General features: G+C 41.7%; 1 pseudogene; it reads left to right on the forward strand.

The window, feature by feature from the left end:
* The first annotated feature begins 15,762 nt into the window (after positions 1 to 15,762).
* Positions 15,763 to 15,862, forward strand: LOC130886313 (U6 spliceosomal RNA; annotated as a pseudogene).
* Positions 15,863 to 21,399: the final 5,537 nt, after the last annotated feature.

A 21,399-nucleotide genomic window follows, 5' to 3' on the forward strand; every position in this document is an offset into this window, starting at 1 on the left:
GACCTGACACCCTCGTCTAGTCTTTGTAGGTAACACACATGTGTGATACACAGACATATATCCTTCCAAAACAAATACAGACAATTTAAAATATATTTAATAAATAAAACATGTCTGAAGCAAAGCTTGGCCTACTTGTACTGAAGAAAACTGCCCTCTGCATGTGAATCAGCCAAGCTCAAAATTATTTGATGACAACAGTTTTGTTTTGTTTTAACCAGAATTTTCTGCTAGTTGGGGATTCATCCTTGAAAAGCTTTTCAGACCCTGTCAGTCAGTTGTTTGGTTGTTACAGTGCTTTAGTGCTGTAAAACCAATCTTTGTGGAGTTGCTGCTTTGTGTGGTCTTATGGGCCCTTCCATATGTCCCTTAACTAGCCTACAGCCATATGGGAAGGCTTCTTACTAGACTGCCTGGTGGCCCATGAGGAAACATGAAGAAACATACAGGCTCAGCGGCTCCTCACAGGTCAAGGGGGGAGTCATTGTAACAGCTGGATTCAAACTAGTCATTCTGCCTTCAGATGCTCTTAACCTCTCCAGATCTTCTGTACAGAAGTATTCGTGTGGCCAGACCACTCTCGGAAGAAAAAGGTACTGGTAAGGAGGTGTCAGTGGATGACAGAATCACTGGTGGATCTGAAGAGCAAGGACACAGCTTGGCTGCTGTGGCTGCCCTGAAACCACTGCCCATTTCCACCAGAGGGCGGCTGCACTCAGCAGAAAGAGTCATCATGTTGCGGAAATAAAATGTTTCCCAGTTCCAAATAGAATTCTTAATAACCTTAAGGAATGCTGGATAGGCACATACGTACAGGGAAGATGATTTTTGTGTGTTAAATAATGAGACAGTTCGCTGTGGTCTGCTATTAAGGCCTGGAATGTTAACACTACATTTCATATGGTACTGAGTTTTACTTCCCATGCTTAGATTCTGCTACAGGCTGGTTTCTACAGTATGTGAAAGGGTATTTTCCGTGTGTGGCACAGGATTGAGTGTGATTAGGAACAAGAATGTGATACTAGGAAAGACGAGAGAGTGGACATCAATCGGTATCATTTCTAATAGAATCAGCCACTTTTTCTATGCACCCAGTTCAGGGGTTCTGAAAGCAAACATCATGCCATTGTCTATCCAGCCCCCTGGGAATCCTTGTGCCCTGTCTGTGCAAATAATTCTAGGCTGTAGCTTGATCTTCATACCCTTTGCGGGTAACTGTCTGTAACTTATGTCTGGTGGCTCCATGAGTTTCCTTCTGTGCCTTTGCCCTTGTACAGTTGCTGTCCTCTCCCACACAGTCTGCTCAGACAGTCCTCATTCACCCTGATGCTAGCACTGGCTAGAGTCATCTCCCTGGGTCTGCCTTTGTCAGCTTCATCATTGTCTATGGAGCAAATGTAGTCTTGGCTCACAAATTTGGTACACAGAAGAATAAAGTATTTTCTTGAGGATAAATTCTGTTTAGAGTCCTGTTCAGTGTTTTGTGATGATAAATTTGAATAAATGAGGATTTTGATAGAGTCAGCAACCCACCTAGGTTGCCTCTGTTTCAAGGTTTGTGATAGAGATGGTCTCATTGTTCCAGTTATCCACGAGAGGAAGTTCTTTGGGTAGCTCCTGTTTGTTGGCATTAGCAAAACACCATCTTTCCCACCAGCCTTTCTGCACAGGCATTTGCCACCAACATCTTTCAGAAGTCTCCAGTCTCAACTAACTGGAGCCATCCTTTTTTGTGCTAACTCTGGTACCATAGGAAATACAGACTTGGTAACCTGGTTGACTTTATCCATCACTATCTAGGAACCTGTGGAGATGGCCATTTGGATTAAAGGCTGCTGCTTCTCAGAGGAAGCAGAAAGTGTGATGGCTTCTGTTAGCTCCTCATCTGCCTGGTGTATCTATAACCTTCCCCAGTGACTAGCAGGATCCAAGAACAAGAGGGTCAGGGCATCATCCACCCTTAATCCTGCAGCCTAGATTCTCCCACACTGCCCCAGTCCATTTGAGTTCTTAGATTGTTTGGGAAAGTGAAACTCACTCTTATATTGTTATTTTTGTTTTGTTTTTGTTTTTCTTCTCTGGGTTTTCTGCATCCACTCTCTATAACTTTCAGGGCTGTTGGTGCAACACAGTACTTACAGAATGAGAAACCAATGTGGGTAAATAGAAGCCGAAGGAGGAAGGAAACTCAGGGAAAGCTCCTGAGGTTGAGAGTGGTTTTGCAGACATGTGGCTCCAGTACCCAGGAGGCTGAAACAGGAAGACTGACTTCCAGACAACAGTGGCAAGAGGCTGCCTCTACAGCAAGGTGCTGCCTCAAAAACTAACCCTTCAGATTCCTTCGCTACTAAGCAGAGAAAATTGTGCCTTTGGGTAAGTGAGCATTGCCCAGAGCCCTGTATAGGATGAAGAGTCCAGTACTCTCCTCTGAAAGGTAAGAATGGAGAGATGAAGGTTTTTAGGGAAAGAACCAACCGATGTGGGTAATAAAAACATGTTTTTAAGAAAATATAAATGTTCAGTTTTTTCTGATGCTATGTACTTCCATCTCTCCCAAATATTAAGTCAACTTTATATAAAACAGTAGTCATCTCTAAGTAAGTCTTCACATCCTGGGCCCTGAAAAACAAAAGGAAGGGACTAGCAGCAGGAGTCCGGATCTGGAACTGAGTGTGAACAGGTGCCCAGGCCCACAGTTACAACAAAAGATGCAAAAGGTGTTCCATGAAAAGGGGGGGAGCCTTGTTTGTCCCAGCCACCCGGCTAGCTTACACCTGAAATAACCACACAGAAACTGTATTAATTAAAACACTCCTTGACCATTAGTTCTAAATTCTTATTGGCTAACTCTTACATATTAGTTTAGCCCATCTCCATTAATCTGTATATTGCCATGTGGCTGTGGCTTACCAGAGATTCTAACTGGTGTCCATCTCTGGCAGAGGCTCCATGGCTTTTCTCTGACTCTGTTCTTCCCAGCATTCAGTTCTGTTTTTTCCACCTACCTAAGTTCCACCCTATCAACTAAGCCAAGGCAGTTTTTATTCATTAACCAATGAAAGCAACACACAAACATAAGAAACTCCTACACCAAAAAGGTGCAGAGGTTTCGGCAATTCTGAGGTGGTGTCTGCAAAGAGAAACAGATTAAAATACTTGAATCAGTTCTTTATAAGCATGGGAGATTTGGATGGCCATAGCTATATCCAATTACACTTTTATATCAGCATGGGCAGAGAACAAACAGTTTTCAGTTTTTAAGCCAATCTTAGTTTTAAAAAATTACATAAATTTTGTCACAAAAATTTTTATTCTAATCTTAGTGTGTATGTATCTTGTTTTAGACTGGGTTCTTTTTTTTTTTTTTTTTTTTTTTTTTGGATTTTTCGAGACAGGGTTTTTCTGTGGTTTTGGAGCCTGTCCTGGAACTAGCTCTTGTAGACCAGGCTGGCCTCGAACTCAGAGAGATCCGCCTGCCTCTGCTTCCCGAGTGCTGGGATTAAAGGCGTGCGCCACCACCACCTGGCCAAGTTCTGGGTTCTTAATGATTGGTGTAGACTGTGTCTTGTCAACAAGTGGATTTGCTGATGACATTAGCAGGAATGGAAGGAGGTCACACACAATGAAGCAGAGTGACAGACACACCTTATCATACTAACAACGTAACAGAAGTAAAGTGAAAAGTTCTGTAATTATGGTCAAAAACTGGTTTGCAAAAGTAGATTGGGAAGGATCATTTGTCCAGGTGTGGAAAGGGTAATAAAGCAGAAACATTTCCTTCTAGAGTCAAATTTTTCTCTGCTGGACACAGATTAGTGATTTCAGTAAGTTACTTAACATTTCTAAGCATCACTTGTCTTAAACTTAAAATGAGGTTATAGCATCAACTTGGGGAGACTTCAGCATCATTCAGTAAGATGATGCATAGGAAGGGCTGGCTAGTACTGTCATCACAATCCGTGCTCAATTCCTTTCTGCATCTGAGGGCTGTGGATATGGCTCGATGGCAATGTTTTCTTAGCATGTGTGGCACTCAGGGTTTGATTCCCAATACTAAAATAGATAAAAATAAATGAATACCTCTGCATCTGAAATGATGAAATGATCCCTGCCTCTACTAGAGCTGGTCTGTGTGACCAGTGAAATATGGCAGAAGTGTATCTATATAACTCACAAAAAGGTCATACAGAAATAGGTTCAATTAATGTCTCCTGCCTTCAGCTTTGTGTGTGAGCTTAGAAGCCATTGTCCAGTTCCCATCAAATCTTCAGGCTCTAGAGTCCCAACTGACAGGCTAACTTACACATGACAATGAGAAACCAACCCAAATTACTCCTGGATCAGAAACCATGATAAGTGTTTAAATTACTAAGTTTTGGAATCATTTGTTGTACATACAATAGTAGGTTGCTGTCACCTGACCACAAATATGGACCATCTCTCTGCAAAAAAAAAAAAAGAAGAAGAAGAAAACTGTGATAATATTAATAGATTATTTGTCCTATTTACAGAGAGAAGCATTCCTAATTTAGCAGGTGAGAATACTTACTAGGTGTTTTTCAAAACAGATCTGACAGAATAGAAGTAGCCAGGAGGGGGCAAGAATGTGGAAAATCATGCCATTTAAGAAATAAGTAAAGAAACTGGGAAAATATTTTAAATCATAAATAATCTGAGAAGAATGCTAAATTTCAAAATTTAGAAATTCGTTATATAAAAGGGGAAAAAAGATGCTTCTGGGTGACTTCAGATCAACTGCTAAGATAAACTACAGCAAAAGAGATTCTGGCTGACCTTAAGATGGCTTTTGCTGCCAGTGCCTATCTAAATATGAGGGTGCTTTGGGGCTTGGCGCCCCTGAAGAAGTTATGCTTGGTAACCATCTGTCAGGCTGTTGAAACTGACACTGAGCTGCTCCCCAAAGTAGTTGGTCTCCCAGTCCCCATTTCATTTTAAGCAGTTCTAAATCCCTGGAGAAACAACAAATTCCATCAGAAACGGCAAAACTAATGAGCTACTCTTATTCTTGTCCTCAGACCCTTGCCCATCTGGTGTGTGTCTAGATACTCAAGTCTTTAGCCAGCTTATCCATCCGCTATCTCTCCAGGCCCCTTCCTTTAATCCTTCTGATAGGGAGTTTCCATGTGCCCCTCCTATATGACTTTTTTTTTTTTTGTTGGTTTTTTTTTTTCATTGGTTTTGGTTGTATTAATGTATTTTTTTTTAAACCCAGAATAATGCTAGTTCTTACAAAGTGGTTGATAATTTGTATGTATCTTCGATTTCCGTAAAGAAAAACAAATGTGAATGTTTGCATGTGATACAGGTAGCATTGTGTCCCCTCATTGCTGCCAGGAGCTCCAAGTGTTTACATGTGACACGGATAGCATTGTGGCCCTCATTGCTGCCAGGAGCTCTACTGCAGGGGTGAACAGTTTGTCAGTATTTGTGCTCTTAAAGGACTCGCAAAGTGCTCCTTAACTTTAAATGGCCTGAGCTGAGGAGCAGGGCTCCATCTCACTTCCTGATATCAGGGGAGGAGGGTGGTGACAAGTGAAATAGGAGTGTTCTTTTGTCCTCCTGCACACACTCCAGCGTCTTTCCACATGTGCCCAGCTGCCCTGTTAAGGGTTTTCATTGAAACCTGGACTTTGATTATTTTAGAGCATTGGAATCATTTACTTAGTTTTAATTCCTTTTGTATTACTATTGTAGGGGTTATTTTTAACCCTGTCTATTCCCAGTGCCTACAGAATATATATATGTGTGTGTGTGTGTGTGTGTGTGTGTGTGTGTGTATTCAGATGTGTTCACTGACTAGGAGATTAATGTGGCTCTAACTGCTAAAGCCCCATTCTATGGAGGCCCAAGTCTAGCAGCTAATAGCAAGGGGGAAAAAGTTTTCAGGAGGCCTGACCTGACCCTAGGCCAGTCTGCATACCTTTTCCCTTCCTCTCTCTTCACTTGTCCAGATATATTACTGCCATTCTTGTAGGATGTCCAAAGGAGATGTAGTGGTCAGAGCTGGGGATTGGCACAACTGAGAAAGTTCTTGCTGTAGCAGCATGAGGACCCGAGTGTAGAGCTGAGCACAGGAGCCTATGTCTGCAACCCAAGCACAGGAGATGGCCAGCATCTCACAGGCCAAACAATCTGACCCAAATGCTGAGCTCCAGGTTCAGTGAGACACTATTGTAACCAACATAGCTGACACTTCTGTGTTCCGTTACCACGCATGTGTGCACAAGCCCTAAGGCAGAAGTGCCTAAAGGCCCCAGGAATCTTAAAGGACTCCGCATGACCCACATGCAGCATGGTTGCCACCATCACACCCCACCTATAGAGGGGAGATGTCCCCCTGTAAGCCTTGTGGTGTCGCCGTTTTTCATGGTTTCAGCTATGGGTAGCAAACCATCCAAGACCCTCAATCCAGCCTCCCTCCTGAGATGCCTCTTAGAGGCCCTAAAACCCCAGGCCTTAATGCCTTACTTTACCGATTCCCACACTTTTTTTTTTCTTTTCTTTTTGGTTTTTCGAGACAGGGTTTCTCTGTGGCTTTGGAGCCTGTCCTGGAACTAGCTCTGTAGACCAGGCTGACCTCGAACTCACAGAGATCCACCTGCCTCTGCTTCCTGAGTGCTGGGATTAAAGGCATGCGCCACCACCACCCGGCCACACTTTTCCATCTTTGTTCAAAAAATGGCCTCCTTACAATTTAGGTAACAATTTAAAGTGGCCGCCTAATGGCACCGTTGATCTCGATGGTCCATGGGAGCTTTCTAACTACTGTCAGCACACAGGCAAATGGAAGAAGTTTCCTTATATCCAAGCCTTTTACTATGTAAGCTCTAAGTCCCGGTCTTTTAATCTCACCTTTCTTGACATCTATATGATCCTATCTAATAACTTACTTCCTGAAGAGCACAGGCGAGTTTGGAATCAAGCCAGACTACATGCAGATGAGGTTCACCAAACACATGCAACACAACCCCCACCAGGGACAGAGGCGGTCCATGAGTGGGAAACACACTACCCCAGGAGAAATTTTAGCTAGGGACCGGTTTTTTACTTGCCTCCTGACAGGTCCGTAAAGCTGCCCTCAAGCCAGTAAACTATAATAAGCTCTCAGAGGTCATCAAGATATGATTGAAAATTCTTTAGCATTTTTAGAATGCCTCACTAAAGCCCTGTTACAATATACTAACTTAGATCCAAAAATCACAGAAGGCAGACAATTACTCATGACTTATTTTTTTTTCTCAGTGCTACCCTGACATTAAGGCTAAACTTAGATGTCTGGAGAAAGGTCCCTTGACCCCACATGCAGAAGTCTTAGAGTTGGCTATTAAGGTGTGCCATGTGAGGAATGACAGAGCCCACAATCATCACTGTCACGTGCTGGTCACTGCCCTCTGGCCGAGGTGACGGACCTGTTCGACCTGTGCTGTCATGCTGCTCCCATGCCCCCCGGGTCTCAAGAACTGCCGGGCCCATGGTTCAAATGTGGTAGAGCTCTCACTGGGCCTGAGCATGCCCTAATTCTCATCTTGGTCCCATGAGACCTTGTCCAAGATGCCATAGGAAAGGACATTAGGCAGTCGATTGTCCTCATGCACATTGTGTCATGGAGATATCAAACCCAAAAAATTCCCAAATTGACCTTCTAGATCTGGTTATGGATGAGTGAGGCTGCCCAGGCTCCTTTGATATGACCACAAACATCATCTGTAACAGGGAACCACAGGTAAACATCACGGTATCAGGATGGCCCATCTCCTTTCTCTTAGACACTGGAGCCACATACTCAGTACTGAGGAAATTCTGGGGACCTACCTCTCCTAGTTCCCCTATTGTCAGGGTAGAGGGACAGCCTTATCTACCGCAGCAGACCCCACCACTTAACTGTGTTTTTAAAACAGTATTTATCTCACTCATTCATTTTTAGTCATGCTGACCTGCCCAGTACCTCTTATGTGACGAGATTCTTTTAGCAAAAGTGGGAGCTTCCATTTCGTTTGCTCCTTCCATTCACCGTACCTCAGACTCGTCAACAGCTCCTCTCCTCCTCCTTCTAGCCTCCCAACCTCCCGGCTCCAATATATCTTTTCCTCCACCAGCCTCTCAGGTGGACCCCCAAGTCTGGAACACCCAAAACCCTTCTGTTGCTAAACACCATTCCCCCATCATTATCCAATTACAAGATCCCAAGACCAAATATCATAGCTTCCCTTTCCCACTCACCAGGCCAGGGATTCTCTTCTGGGAACTGACTAGCAGCTTGATTTTACTCATATGTCTACAGCCAAATGAGTTACATATCCCCTGGTTTTGGTGGACACCATGTCTGGGTGGACTGAAGCATTTCCCACCACTAACAAGAAGGCCCAGACAGTTTCCCATGTTCTTCTCTGAGAAATTATCACCTGGTTTGGAATCCCAACCTCTCTTCAGTAGGATAATAGCCCAGAGTTTACTTCCCAGATCTTGTACACTTTATCTAAGGCTCTTAACATTCCCTGGCATTTTCATGTCTCATACCATCTTCAGTCTTCAGGGAAGGTAGAACAATCTAACTATTCCTTAAAAAAATATTCTTGTTAAGATGTCACAAGAGCTTCACCTTGACTGCGTAAAACCTTTACCTCTGACACTTCTTAGGCTTAGTACTCTCCCCAAAAGCCCCTTTTCATCTCACCCTTTGAACTCATGTATAGGCAGCCAGTTTTAACCCCCAGCCTTTCACCCAAAACCTCTCCCCTTCCTGATCACCTGCTTACTCTGCTGATATCCCATCTTCACTCCCTATTATGGGATTTTACCGACTACCTATTACTTCAACCATGTCCCAGTTCATGCCCGCCACTGATTAAAATAGGAGATAAGGTACTATATTCTCCCCCAGACCAATTCCCCTCACCCCTTTCACCTAAATGGTAGGGCCCCTTTAAACTAATTCTTGTAACTCCCACAGCTGCCAAGCTTGAGAGACTCTCTCATTGGGTACTCCTGTCTCACCTTAAACCTCTTACTATTCCAGCTCAAGATACACCCTAGTATATGGTAACTCAGACAGGGCCCTGTTCTTTTAAGTTTCAGGGGACACCAAGATCAGTCACTTTTTCTCCAGTTCCAGAAAAATAAAAGTTTTATACTCAACTCTCCTGTGCCAAAAATTCTGTTTACTCTCCCTCTTCCTCTGTCTCCTATCTGCTTTACCAACTTCTCTATATCTCCAACGACATACTTAAATTTCCAGCTAACCACTCAGCTGTTATTACAGGGACCATCAGTAAACATAGAGCCAGAGGTACAAGGATTGTCAAAAGCCCAGATGGTAAGAAACAATAATGAGCTTGGGGACATTCACAGCCCCAGACTCCTAAAACTCAGAAAACAGACTTTAACATAACAGGTTTATCACTGACTGTAGCAGTGTTTCCTGGATGTTAAGGTAATACCATGATGCTAAAGAAAACAAGTATCTTAATATTTGCTTTAGGTAAAACACTGGGGGGTCTAATAATTCCCCTTTCTAATAACCCCCCTTCTTTTCCTTCTTCCTTCCCACTGTCTTTCATTCCAACACTCTATCACCATAATCATAAACTTAATATGTCTAAAATTTATTTCTTTTCAAACATTTTCTTCATAAGCTCCAAGTAGCCAATTGGACCTATCCAAATGAATTAGACTTGCCCAGAATTAGTATCATTTAATTCTTCCCTTATCAGTCCTGGTCTCAGGAATCCCTGGGAAATTCCCTCCTCCACCCCTCCCCCCTAAAACCTCTCTATCTACCATCTTGGGACTCTCCTCCTTTAATCACCAGAATCTAATTTTTTTCCAGACATAATTTTCTGCTTTTCCAGCATCTTGTGATGTCCAAGCTGCCAGCCAGCCAGTTCCACAGAGCCCACCCAAAAAACACAAAAGTAATCAGCCACCCCAGGACATGACCAAGCATCTCAACTCTCTGAGAAAAAAAAAAAAAAAGACAATCTCGAGAGACCTGATTACTCCCACAAAATCAGCAGGAAGCAGTCACGAGAGACCTTATGATGCCCCATTTCCACCCATTCAAAACCCCCTAAATCCCCGAATTTTTGCCCCATTCCCACCCATTAAAGAACCCAAATTCCCAAATTTTTATATAAACAAAATGGTGGGATATTCAACCACACACATGGCTGGCTGACACTTCTGGGTTACAGGACCATGCATGTGTGAACAAAGCGTCAGGCAGAACTGCCTAATGGCCCTGGGAATCTTAAAGGACCCCACGTGACCAAGTGCAGCATGGTTGCATCATCCACATATGACACAGCTGCATGAGTCCTTGGGCACATATGTGAGCTCCATCATCTACATATGATGTAACCATGCCATCCCCCTGTGTATATGTGCTAGGCAGACCTTAAAAGCTAGAGGCGCCATCTTCAGCTCTCTCTCTCTCTCTCTCTGCACACTGACTTCCCCAGGCCTGTACATGCCCCCTCTAATAAACTCCTAAGCCGGTTCGTTGCATGTTCTGTGCTTCCTTCTCACTCGCACCAGGTAATTTCAACTATGTTCTGGTGTTGATCTATGACTTCCTCATGTGCCAGGTGTGGGTACACACTAAGAGAAAGGTGGCAGGACATGGAGGGAAGGAAAAAAAAATACTGATCTTTCAACCAGGAAGTAAGGAACTTTGTTTATAGATCAAATGAACAATGCGTTTTGCACTATGAGTCTGGTAATGGAGAACTTAAGTCGAGGAACTCACCACACTTAAAATTTCCATTTTCAAGAACTTTGGGTTCTGAGTTTATAATGTATGGATTTTCCCTATCCTTTTCTGAGCCCCTCATTTCCTTTTGAACAACTTTCCCATTTCTATGGCACAGCATATCCTAGTTTAGAAAGTATCTGCACATGTGGGCTGTGTGCATGTTCATCTTTCTGTCCCTCAGGTTGAAGTAAAGGGTTTGCTATGTTTTTTAATATTTATGAGACACTATGATGACAAGAAACATGAAGGATAGACAAGAGCTATCTTGTAACTGTGAGATGGCTTGCTCTGCGGCCTGTTGATTGACCGTGTTCAAGGCTCATGTTCATAAAGCTGGGGTGCTCCCTTACAGATATTTCCATCTTCTAGGTCCATGTGCTGTCTCCTGTGACGGTTATCATGACCTTCAAAGATTAGTTCTAGTACTGTCATTTAGCAAAGACATAACATTCAAAGCAGTAAAATGGCTTGTCAGGAGTCACAAGCACTCACATTGTGGAGGCCCAAAAATGTGAGTCTGTTTCCACATAGACCAAAGGTCAGAGATTTGAAACTTTCTTCTAGTTTCTTCAAGGTTATTGTGCTTCTTCCTCACACAAAGTTCCCACCTAGGTGTTGCTCAGAGAGCTCTGCTCTCTCACGGTTATCGTCAACAGGTGTGGCTAATAGCCAGCCCTTGTCTTCAAGGAGTAGAGAAGTAGGATGTTCCTACCTCAAACAAAAGTCTAATGATCCAACTAAGTTCCAGTTCCCTGAAGGAGATAATGTTGGATTCCACCCAGGGAGTGGTTTGCCTACAAAATGTTTTGGTCTAGGATGTGAGCACAACTTGTCTTCTAGCAGCAGTATGTTTAACTCGAGAGAAGCCTGTGACCTTCAATTGGTATGTTCATTTCCTTGTATCTTGTTATTGCAGTCTTTTGTCTTACTCCTACCTTTTGGGGTCAGGAGTATTTTAAGAAGTTGGAAATTAAGTGGGGGCAAATTTTCAGTGCTCACTGGAATTCCCTCCTGATACTATCTTATATGTTTCTCCATTTTATTACTTTCATTCATGTCTTCATGTTCTTTACTATATTTCTAAATCCCCATGCCTTTACCCTGGTGAGAGGCATTTTTGGTGAGGCTGGTCCCTGACAAATGGCAGCCCAATGTGGTGTGGTCAGCTGACATCACATCAGTGTGGCTTTTACTCCTTCATGTCCTATATGTGCAGACTGCATTTTATTTCTGCTGCATTGAAGTCCTGTTCCATCGCAGGATGAAAATGATGAAGAAAAGCTGAGGGTAGTTAGAGCAGCCTCTGACCAAGTTCTTTGCACACAGTGGGCTCCTGATATTTATTCATTTAAGGCACTGACCTAATTTTGCCAATGACTGGCCCTTTTCTAGCTCTCCAACTTTGCTAACCAAAATGAAAATGGAGCCAGAAAGTAGAAGACTCAGTGCCATATCCATCCATAAAGTGCTCACAGCAGTGGCCATCTTTCAAAGGTTGTCATTTTGTTTGATGTACAGAATAGAATATCCACAAAGGTACTAAAGAATTGCTTGGTTTTTGGCTTCATTTCTTTCTTACCCCTCAGTAGTGCTTTGGTCCTATCTGAAATATCTTTGATTCTCTGCTATATAGCCTTTAGATGACCCTATATTCAAGGTTGCATCCTCAATACATAGTTAGGGTACTCCTTCAAGACCACTGAGGGAATATTAGATTTGTAGTTTTCATCCTGAAGTACCTACAATTTCTTATATTCATTTAATATAAAAAAATGACTTTAATAACCCCAGCAGCCTACTCACTGGCAGTATCCATAGCCAAGATTTTATGAATATAATTTGTCTTTGTGGTCACAAAGATAATGGAAACCTTTTCAGTAACAAATATTGGAGCTCTTGAATGAAAAGAAATATTGGTCCCAAGACACTTAAGCTAACACTTTTTCTAGAAACTCATTTACAGCCTATCTGAGGCAGAGTTCAGAGGGACAAGAGTCCCTTTCCTATGATGTCAGAAAATTTCTCACATCAAATAAGAAGTCAAAATCTTCATATTGATATAACATTTAATTCTATTTTATTAATTTTTCTTGCCTCTCCCCTTAAATTTATTTGATGGTTGTTCTAATGCAATTCTCCTAATCATAAAATCAATTTCATGTTTCTGTTGAATAAAAAATAAAAACTACTAAAATGCATAGTAACATTTTTTTTTGCCAAAATCACCCAGTGATTTTAAGATAGTGAACATGTTGGTATCATTTCCTCACTAACAAAGTACAAGACAAATATCAGGCACACACACACACACACACACACACACAAGAAAACATCTGTATTAGTTAAATTTGTATTGCACTGTGACTAAGACACCCTATTGAAAGAGGAGTTTATTTGGCCTTTCAGTTCCTCGGCCGGGGGGAGGGTTCATAATGGTGGGGACAGCATCATAGAAGGAAGTAGACCTGGTGACTAGAGTTGGAATCTAAGAGTTGAGAGCTCACATCTTGAAGTACAAGCATGAAATAAAAAGCGGAAGCTGAGAATGGTGTGTGGCTTTGAAACCTCAAAACCTGTTTCCAGTGACATGCATTTGCTAGCAAAGCCACACCTCCTAAACCTTTCCAAACAGTACTAGCAACTGTGATCACCAAATATTCAAATACCTGAACCTATTTTGGGTATTTTCTCCATATCCACCAGAAGTACCTTGTAGAGGGATCTCCATCATCCCATCCCACCCACTTTTCCTATATTAGCTTTTGAAGGTAGAGATTTATAGTGTTATATCCTTACTACACCTTCTCAGCTAAAATGATTTGTCCATTTTAAGAGTTTTAAAATATGTTGCCAAATCTTACCCTGGAGAACCTCCCAACCTGTAACCTAAATGAACTTCTTCACAAAGTACACAGCACTAAAGAGAGAAGGGAATCTTTCAGAACTGTTTTTAATGTACACATCCAGAATTGAAGGGAGGTATTAATTAGTAAAGATAATGGACAGAGAATTTCTTCAGTGCAGCTGGAGTCTGGGGAGCAGTGGATTGTTCTTTGGAGTAGAATCTGGTCCTTGCTTCGAGTCAGACACCGATGGCTATTGAGTAAAGAGGCATTAACAGTAAAACAGGAACCATTGCAAGCACCAGCGTAGGACTATTGGACACCTCTGCTGCTGTAGCCTGTTGGAACACAACTATTTGGCCACTGATAATGAGAGCATTGATCCAAGAGCTTTCTTGATGGCATGCTCATCCCTGAACATAGTCTTAATATCAGGGAGGTTCTCACTATTCTGATGAGAATATCTAACTTAAAATAAATAAATGTGCCAGTTTCCTAACGCCACAGTTTACGACTCTCCTTTCTTAGCTCTGTATTTTCACTTATTGCTCCTTCTTGGCAGAGCATCAATTTTTCACCTCATCATAATGTTATGTCTACTCTATGTGTTTGTGTGTCAGTTTGCAGTCTCACTTGTAGCCGAGACTTAACCAAATGTGGCCTTTAATTTTTGGAAATGTCACAGAAATGTTAACAGTGTATAGTCCAAAGGAACATAAACAAAGGTTAAGACATGGTACCTGCTTCCCGTAAGTCCAGACATTTCTCTAAACAAATAGAGCATATAGACAACTAAGGTCGGTCTTAGAAAAAAGAAAAGGGGATGGGGAAGTTTGGCTTCCCAGATGACAAATGATGGAAAATAGAAAAAGATAATACTTGTGGAAACAGAAACAAACAACAAACGGGGCGGGGTGGGGGGAAGCCCTATCTCAATAATACTTAGGGAAAAGTGATGAGATTTACAAAAGCTATTGGCAGGAGATGGCGAAGAAGATATATGTCTTTATTGCAGGTTGGAGGTATAAGTTAGCCCAATTTTGGGAAGATAATTTAGCAATATTCATTAAATTTTAAAAGTATACATGACCTCATTCCAGTAGTCCTCCTTGTAGATGTCTAGAGATTGTCTTACACTATCTTGTGCATAAAGGTCTAACCAGAGGTGTTCATGATAGACACTAACTAACAAAATCCTTAAAAGTCAGAGTTCATGCCACATAATTCTAAACAACTCAAGTGCTGAAATTACACATTATACATTGTAAATAAAACAAGTTATAAACCAGTGCACAGAATTAACATACAATAAAGCAAAGCAACACGTTCCTGAAACATACAAAAAGAGGAAAACTCACAGGTTTCTATGCAATTCTTGCAAACAAGATCCTTCATGGGAAGAGTCAATGGAAAGAGAACTGTCTACCCTGTCTAGATAATATTACTTTATAAGATCATATCCATAGGAGGACGATTTTAGAAAATACTATGACATTTTGAAAAACAGTGTCAGCTGTAGAAACATTTCTTAGAATTATCAGTATCCTTCTTGAGGTTTTGTATCTTCTAACAAATACTTATCTAATTTTTTCCTTAACTAAAAAATAAAACTGTCCTACACTTCTTGCTACCACTCAGTCCCAAGTCCATCCTGTCCTGGACACTATGTTCAGTGTCATTGGTCGGTGCTTTTCATAAAGACATCAAAGGCTCACATTCACACCAGCTCCGATGTTGATGTGTTTAGAGGCAACTTGACATTGTAGTCTTAAGACAGTCAAGAACACCTTCAGAATGAAACCTCTAGAAATTCCCTCAGAGGATGTCATGTGAACACATTTGCTAGAACCCTGGGCTTGTGTTTGATGCACTGTTTTGTTGTTTTTTGTTTGTCACTTTTTTTTTTTTTGGTTTTTTTTTAAGACAGGGTTTCTCTGTGGCTTTGGAGCCTGTTCTGGAACTAGCTCTTGTAGACCAGGCTGGTCTTGAACTCACAGAGATCCGCCTGCCTCTGCCTCCCGAGTGCTGGGCTTAAAGGCATGCACCACCACCGCCTGGCTTTTTGTCATTGTTTTGATTTTGTTTGTTTCTTAAGAAAGCAGCAAAGCCTGGATTGCTTTCTTTTGAAAGGAGTGGTTGGATTTTCTTGTGCTTGCTTTGGCAGTACATATACTAAAGTTGGAAAGATACAAAGAGGACTAGCATGGCCCAACACAAGGATGGCACACAAATTTTGGTCTTAGCATGTCGGAGGACTGGGACAACTTGTGATTGCTCTCTACCTTCCAACACTTCATGGAAAGAACTTAAGGATGAAAGAGGAGGAATTATCAGTCAGTTGCCATCAAAACATGTCACATGCTTTTCTTACAGTAAAACTGCTTTAAAGCTGAAAGCACGAAGGTGACAAACTCTGGGATGACCATGTCCTCCAGTCTGGTTCTAGCTCATTTTTAGAACCCACATACTCTACAGGCATGCTTCTGCAGAAGCTGAGTTGTCCAGACTCATCTTAAGTTCTAACAGCCAGCTGTCATCAGATATCAGTACGTGAGTGACCTAGGGATGGGCATGTCTGGGGTTCAAATTCAGGAGTTGAGGTTGACGTTCTCCCCCTGGAAGGAAAAAAAAATGAGCTCTGGGTGGAGCTGAGATGCCTGGAAAGAAGCAGTGAAGCTTGAGTGGAAATGCTGACCACCTGGCCAAAACAAGGCAGACCTGGACACGATCATGGTTATCCCAGCACCTGGATTTCTCCCTACTGCTCCAAGGGGATGCTATGAGGGGATAGAAGCAACATCACTAAATCTCTGTATATGACAGAGGCAAACACATGTCTTGATACAGGACCACTTTAATCATTTTTAGGTTTGACTGTCTCGTCTTCAGTGTATTTACACTGCTGTGCAACTATCACCATCATCTAATTCCAGAACCTGTGCTCACACCAAACTCCTACAATAGGCACTCCATGCTCCTCCTCAGCTACTAGTAACCCCTGCTTTCTGTTTCTGTGAGTTTGACTCCTTAAGATACATGTGGAAATGGAATCATACACGCTTTGCCCTTCAGTCTTTTGTGCCTTCCTTATTTTACTTAGCCTATATATAATGGAAGGTTCAACCATGTTGTGTCTTGTTTCACGATTTTCTTCTTTTTGAAGCAAACTAATACACATGCATGTGTGTGCACACATATGGAATATATTTTGTTTACCCATTTATTCCTTGATGGATATGAGTTTGCTTTTGTGTTTGGGCTATTATGAACAACACTGCTGAGAACACCAGTGTGCAAATATTTACTCAAGACTCTGCTTTAATCTGTTTGGAGTGCATACCCAGAAGTGGAATAGTTAGATCAGGAATAATCCTATTTTTTATCAAATGTCACTAATAGCATTATTTTATAGTTCCATGCCAATAAGTAAGCATTCTATTTTTTTCACATCTTTATCAATACTTACTATTTTTGAGAGGTTTTATCTGTTTATTTTGTTTTATAATAGATTTCTATTGCTTATAATGTGTTATCTCTCTATGACTTTGATTTTGGTTTTAATAAGAAAGCATCCTAGTTTGGGATGATTAGTGGCACAGCAATAGATAACCTAAATACCAATTAATCATACTTCTCATGATTGCAGTCTGGAATAGATAGCTACATCTGAATAGACATGATTGTTTCTCTGTGGCTATTCTGAAAGTCTATCTCTTTTAACTTTTCACATCACTAAAAGTTACTAGGTGCTCTTGACTCTGCTTCCAAAGGAATGCTCAAATACATTTTCTGTCTAAACTGTCTTATTTCCATTTCATTGTGAATTTTAAATTCTTATTTATGTATTATTCCAATGTAGCAATACTTTTGAGATTTGATTGCAAAATTATGCTTGTGAATCATCCCCATAAAAATATCAAAAAATGGGGGGAAAGTACCACCATATTGTGATGCTGGGTGGATATTTAAAAAATATATATAGAGAGACATTACTTTATTGAGGAAATCCCTTGGCATAAAGAGCAGGAGACCTTGTCATGGAATTGAAGGCAGAGGTCCACATCATCAGGAATGGAGCGTTGAGTGTGAAGAAGAAAATCAGCATCTGGTCACAGACCTCTTGTGTCTAGTTACCTTTTGTTCATATGGTCTTGTCTGCTGCCAAGAATGCCAAATAAAACTAGCCAATAAGATAAATATGAAGTAACTTACATACCTGGTTTATGGTAAGTGTTCCCCAATGACTCATGAGTTAAATGATGGCAAACCTTCTGTGCTATTGAGAGATGGCAGAACCTTCAGTAGGTGGGGATTACTGAAAGGAAGTGAGATCCTTATTGGTGAACCTGTAAAGGGGGTTTTGAGAACCTGGGACCTCTTCTCTTTCTCTTTGCTTTCCTGTTGTACCATAGCCTGAGGTCCTTGTGCCAGGATCTCCTGAGAAACCAGGAATGTTAACTGTACAGGATTGCCTTTGCAATGTGAAAGATGAAAAATAAATCTTCCGTAGAGAAAACTGAGAATTGGAAGTGATTGATAGCCTGGTGATCTGAGCCATCTGTTGGGCCAGGCCATATGAAGCACCTACAATGAGGACCGGAGGTGGCTAAAAATCTAAATGAACATTATAGCCATAGGCTCTCCCAAGCTCTCACAACCAGGACCACAAGTGGCTAATAGCCCAAATGACCTCTACACTATTTGTATGATGGAGCCCAGGTCAGGCCCTTAGGCCCTTAAGCTAGTACAGGCAGGACAGCTCTAGAATCCATCTTCTTAGAAGAAATCACATTTATCCTGAATTGAATTTCAATATAATTATACTTCCCTGTGCACTGGGGATTATATTATACAAGGAAACTTTTTTTTTCAAATTGTACTGGGCTTAAATACATTGGGAATAAACAACCTGTTACTAGGCTCACCAAAGTCTGATCCAGGTTGACAATGTCAATCAGGTTTTCACCAGGTTTTCACTCTTTTCTTTTAAAACTATCTATTTTATTTTACATACCAATTACAGATCCTTCTCCCTCCCCTCCTCCCGGTCACCCCACTTTCCACCCACCCCACTCCCCATCCATTCCAAAGAGATGATGAGGCCTCACATGGGAAGTCAACAGTTTCTGTCACATCATTTAAAGCAGTATCAAGGCCCTCCACCTTGTATCTAGGCTGAGCACAGTATTCCTCCATAGGGTATGGGCTTCAAAAAGCCAGTTTATGTACTAGGGACAAATACTGGTTCCACAGTCAGTGGTCCCATAGACTGCCCAAGCCACACAGCTGTCACTCACTATGCAGGTTCCCCATCTGTCAGTCCAGAGTCAGTGAGATCTGTGGGTTTCCCCATCATGATCTTGACCCCTTTGCTCATATAATAGCTCCTCACTATCTACAACTGGAATCCAGGAGCTCGGCCCAGCGTTTAGCTGTGGATCTCTGCATCTGCTTCCATCACTTATGGGATGAAGGTTCTATGATGACAATGAAGGTAGTCATCAATCTCCTTACAAGGGAAGGACAGTTGAGGCCCCCTCTCCTCTATTGCTTAGATTCTTAGCTGGAGTCATCCCTGTGGATTCCTGGGAATTTCCCTAGTAGCAGGTTTCTCACTAATCCCATAATGGCTCCCTCTATCAAGATGTCTCTTTCCTTGCCCTCCCTCTCCTTCTTCCCCTAACTTGACCTTCACAATCCCTCCTCTTCTCCTACCTCCTTCCCTTCTCCCCTCCCTACTCCCCTTCCACCCTCCACCCTGGCCTCCACACTCTCACTTTACTCAGGAGATCTTGTCTATTTCCCCTTCCCAGGGGGATCCATGTACGTCTCTCTTAGGATTCTCCTTGTTTCCAGGCTTCTCTGGAGTTGTGGACTCTAAGCTGGTTGTCCTTTTCTTTATGTCTGATATCCAATTATCAGTGAGTGCATACTGTATTTTTCTTTCTGGGTCTGGGTTAACTCACTCAGGATTTTTTTTTTTAATTTCATTCATTTGCCTACAAATTTCATGATGTCATTGCTTTTACCACTCAATAGAACTCCATTATGTAAACGTATCACTGTTTCTTTATCCATTCTTCCATTGAGGGGCATCTAGTCTGTTTCCAGGTTCTGGTTATTATAAATAATGCTGCTATGAACATAGTGAAGCAAATGTCCCTGAGGTATGATTGTGCATCCTTTGGGTATATGCCTAGCTCTACTCTGTCCTATCACCAGCCAAGGCAGATTCTTTATTCATTGACCAATAAAAGCAACACATATACAGAAGGACTTCTCACATCAAAAATGAATAAATAAAAAGAATAGTCTATCATTTGAGGATTTCTTAAGACTTCCAGGGAATTGTACTATAGAAAATTCCCAATGATATTCTATTGAAAACTTGAGAAACCCCTTGCCTTACACAGCCATTCCTGAATGGCAAAGCCTCCCCTCCATTGCATAGTCACTGCTGTATGGTAGGGCCCAGCCTTCATTGCAGAGTTCCTCTCCATTACAGGGCTCCTCCTGCAACGCAGGGCCCCTTCTGCATTGCAGAATCTCCTGAAGACCTGCCTTCATTTTTTTCTTTTTTTACCACATTTTTCCTTGTTCCACTTTATGTTCAGAAAGATCAACCTGCAAAATAAATGTGGGCATTTTATTTTCTATGTTAAAACACATCAGTGACTTTCTACAACATTTTTATTTATTTATTTTTTATTGTTTATTTATTTATTAAAGATTTCTGCCTTCTCCCCGCCACCACCTCCCATTTCCCTCCTCCTCCCCCATCAAGTCCCCCTCCCTCATCATCCCCACGAGTAATCCGGGTTCCTTGCCCTGTGGGAAGTCCAAGGACCACCCACCTCCATCCAGGTCTAGTAAGGTGAGCATCCAAACTGCCTAGGCTCCCACAAAGCCAGTACGTGCAGTAGGATCAAAAACCCATTACCATTGTTCTTGAGTTCTCAGTAGTCCTCATTGTCCATTATGTTCAGCAAGTCCGGTTTTATCCCATGCTTTTTCAGACCCAGGCCAGCAGGCTTTGGTGAGTTCCTGATAGAACATCCCCATTGTCTCAGTGTGTGGGTACACCCCTCGTGGTCCTGAGTTCCTTGCTCGTGCTCTGTCTCCTGCTCTTGATTTGAACCTTGAGATTTCAGTCCGGTGCTCCAATGTGGGTCTTTGTCTCTGTCTCCTTTCATCACCTAAATGTTTTTCTTTGGAAATTTGCTACTTACATACAAATTTTATAATCTACCCATATATGTATTTTTATTTTATCTTGAATAAATATACTATGAGAAAGAAACAATGCCTTATTCTTAAGGCTACAAATGTAAACATATTAAATAATGAATTTTTAAAATATAGAAGAAGTTCTCCTTTCTTCGGTAAACAAGGCAATCACTCTGAGGTGGAACCCCATGGAAAGTCCTTAGGTATTTAGGTCATGCCCTCAAAGGAGATTATTGTGGTGGAGTATCCCCAAGCTGACAAAATTATGACAATCGAAGAGGGAGGGATGAGGCACCTTAGTCTCAGGCAGTAATTTCATGGTGATCATCTTTTGTTTCTCAGTTTTTCTATAGTCCATTTCTTAGCTCTCTGCCTTTATCCCAGAAAGCTCTCCAGAATCACATTCAAATGCCAACTAAATGCACCAGCTTTGACCTTCCCTGGTCTCTCAAACTCACAGCACTGAAAACATTTAAAAATAGGACAAGAACAGATCTTGGTAATAACTGCAAGAGGTGTGTTCAGAGGTCTGCTTTAGATAGGGGAACCTAGAGCAGC

This window comes from Chionomys nivalis, chromosome 13 (assembly GCF_950005125.1).
Source record: "Chionomys nivalis chromosome 13, mChiNiv1.1, whole genome shotgun sequence".
NCBI classification, from domain to species: Eukaryota; Metazoa; Chordata; class Mammalia; order Rodentia; family Cricetidae; genus Chionomys; species Chionomys nivalis.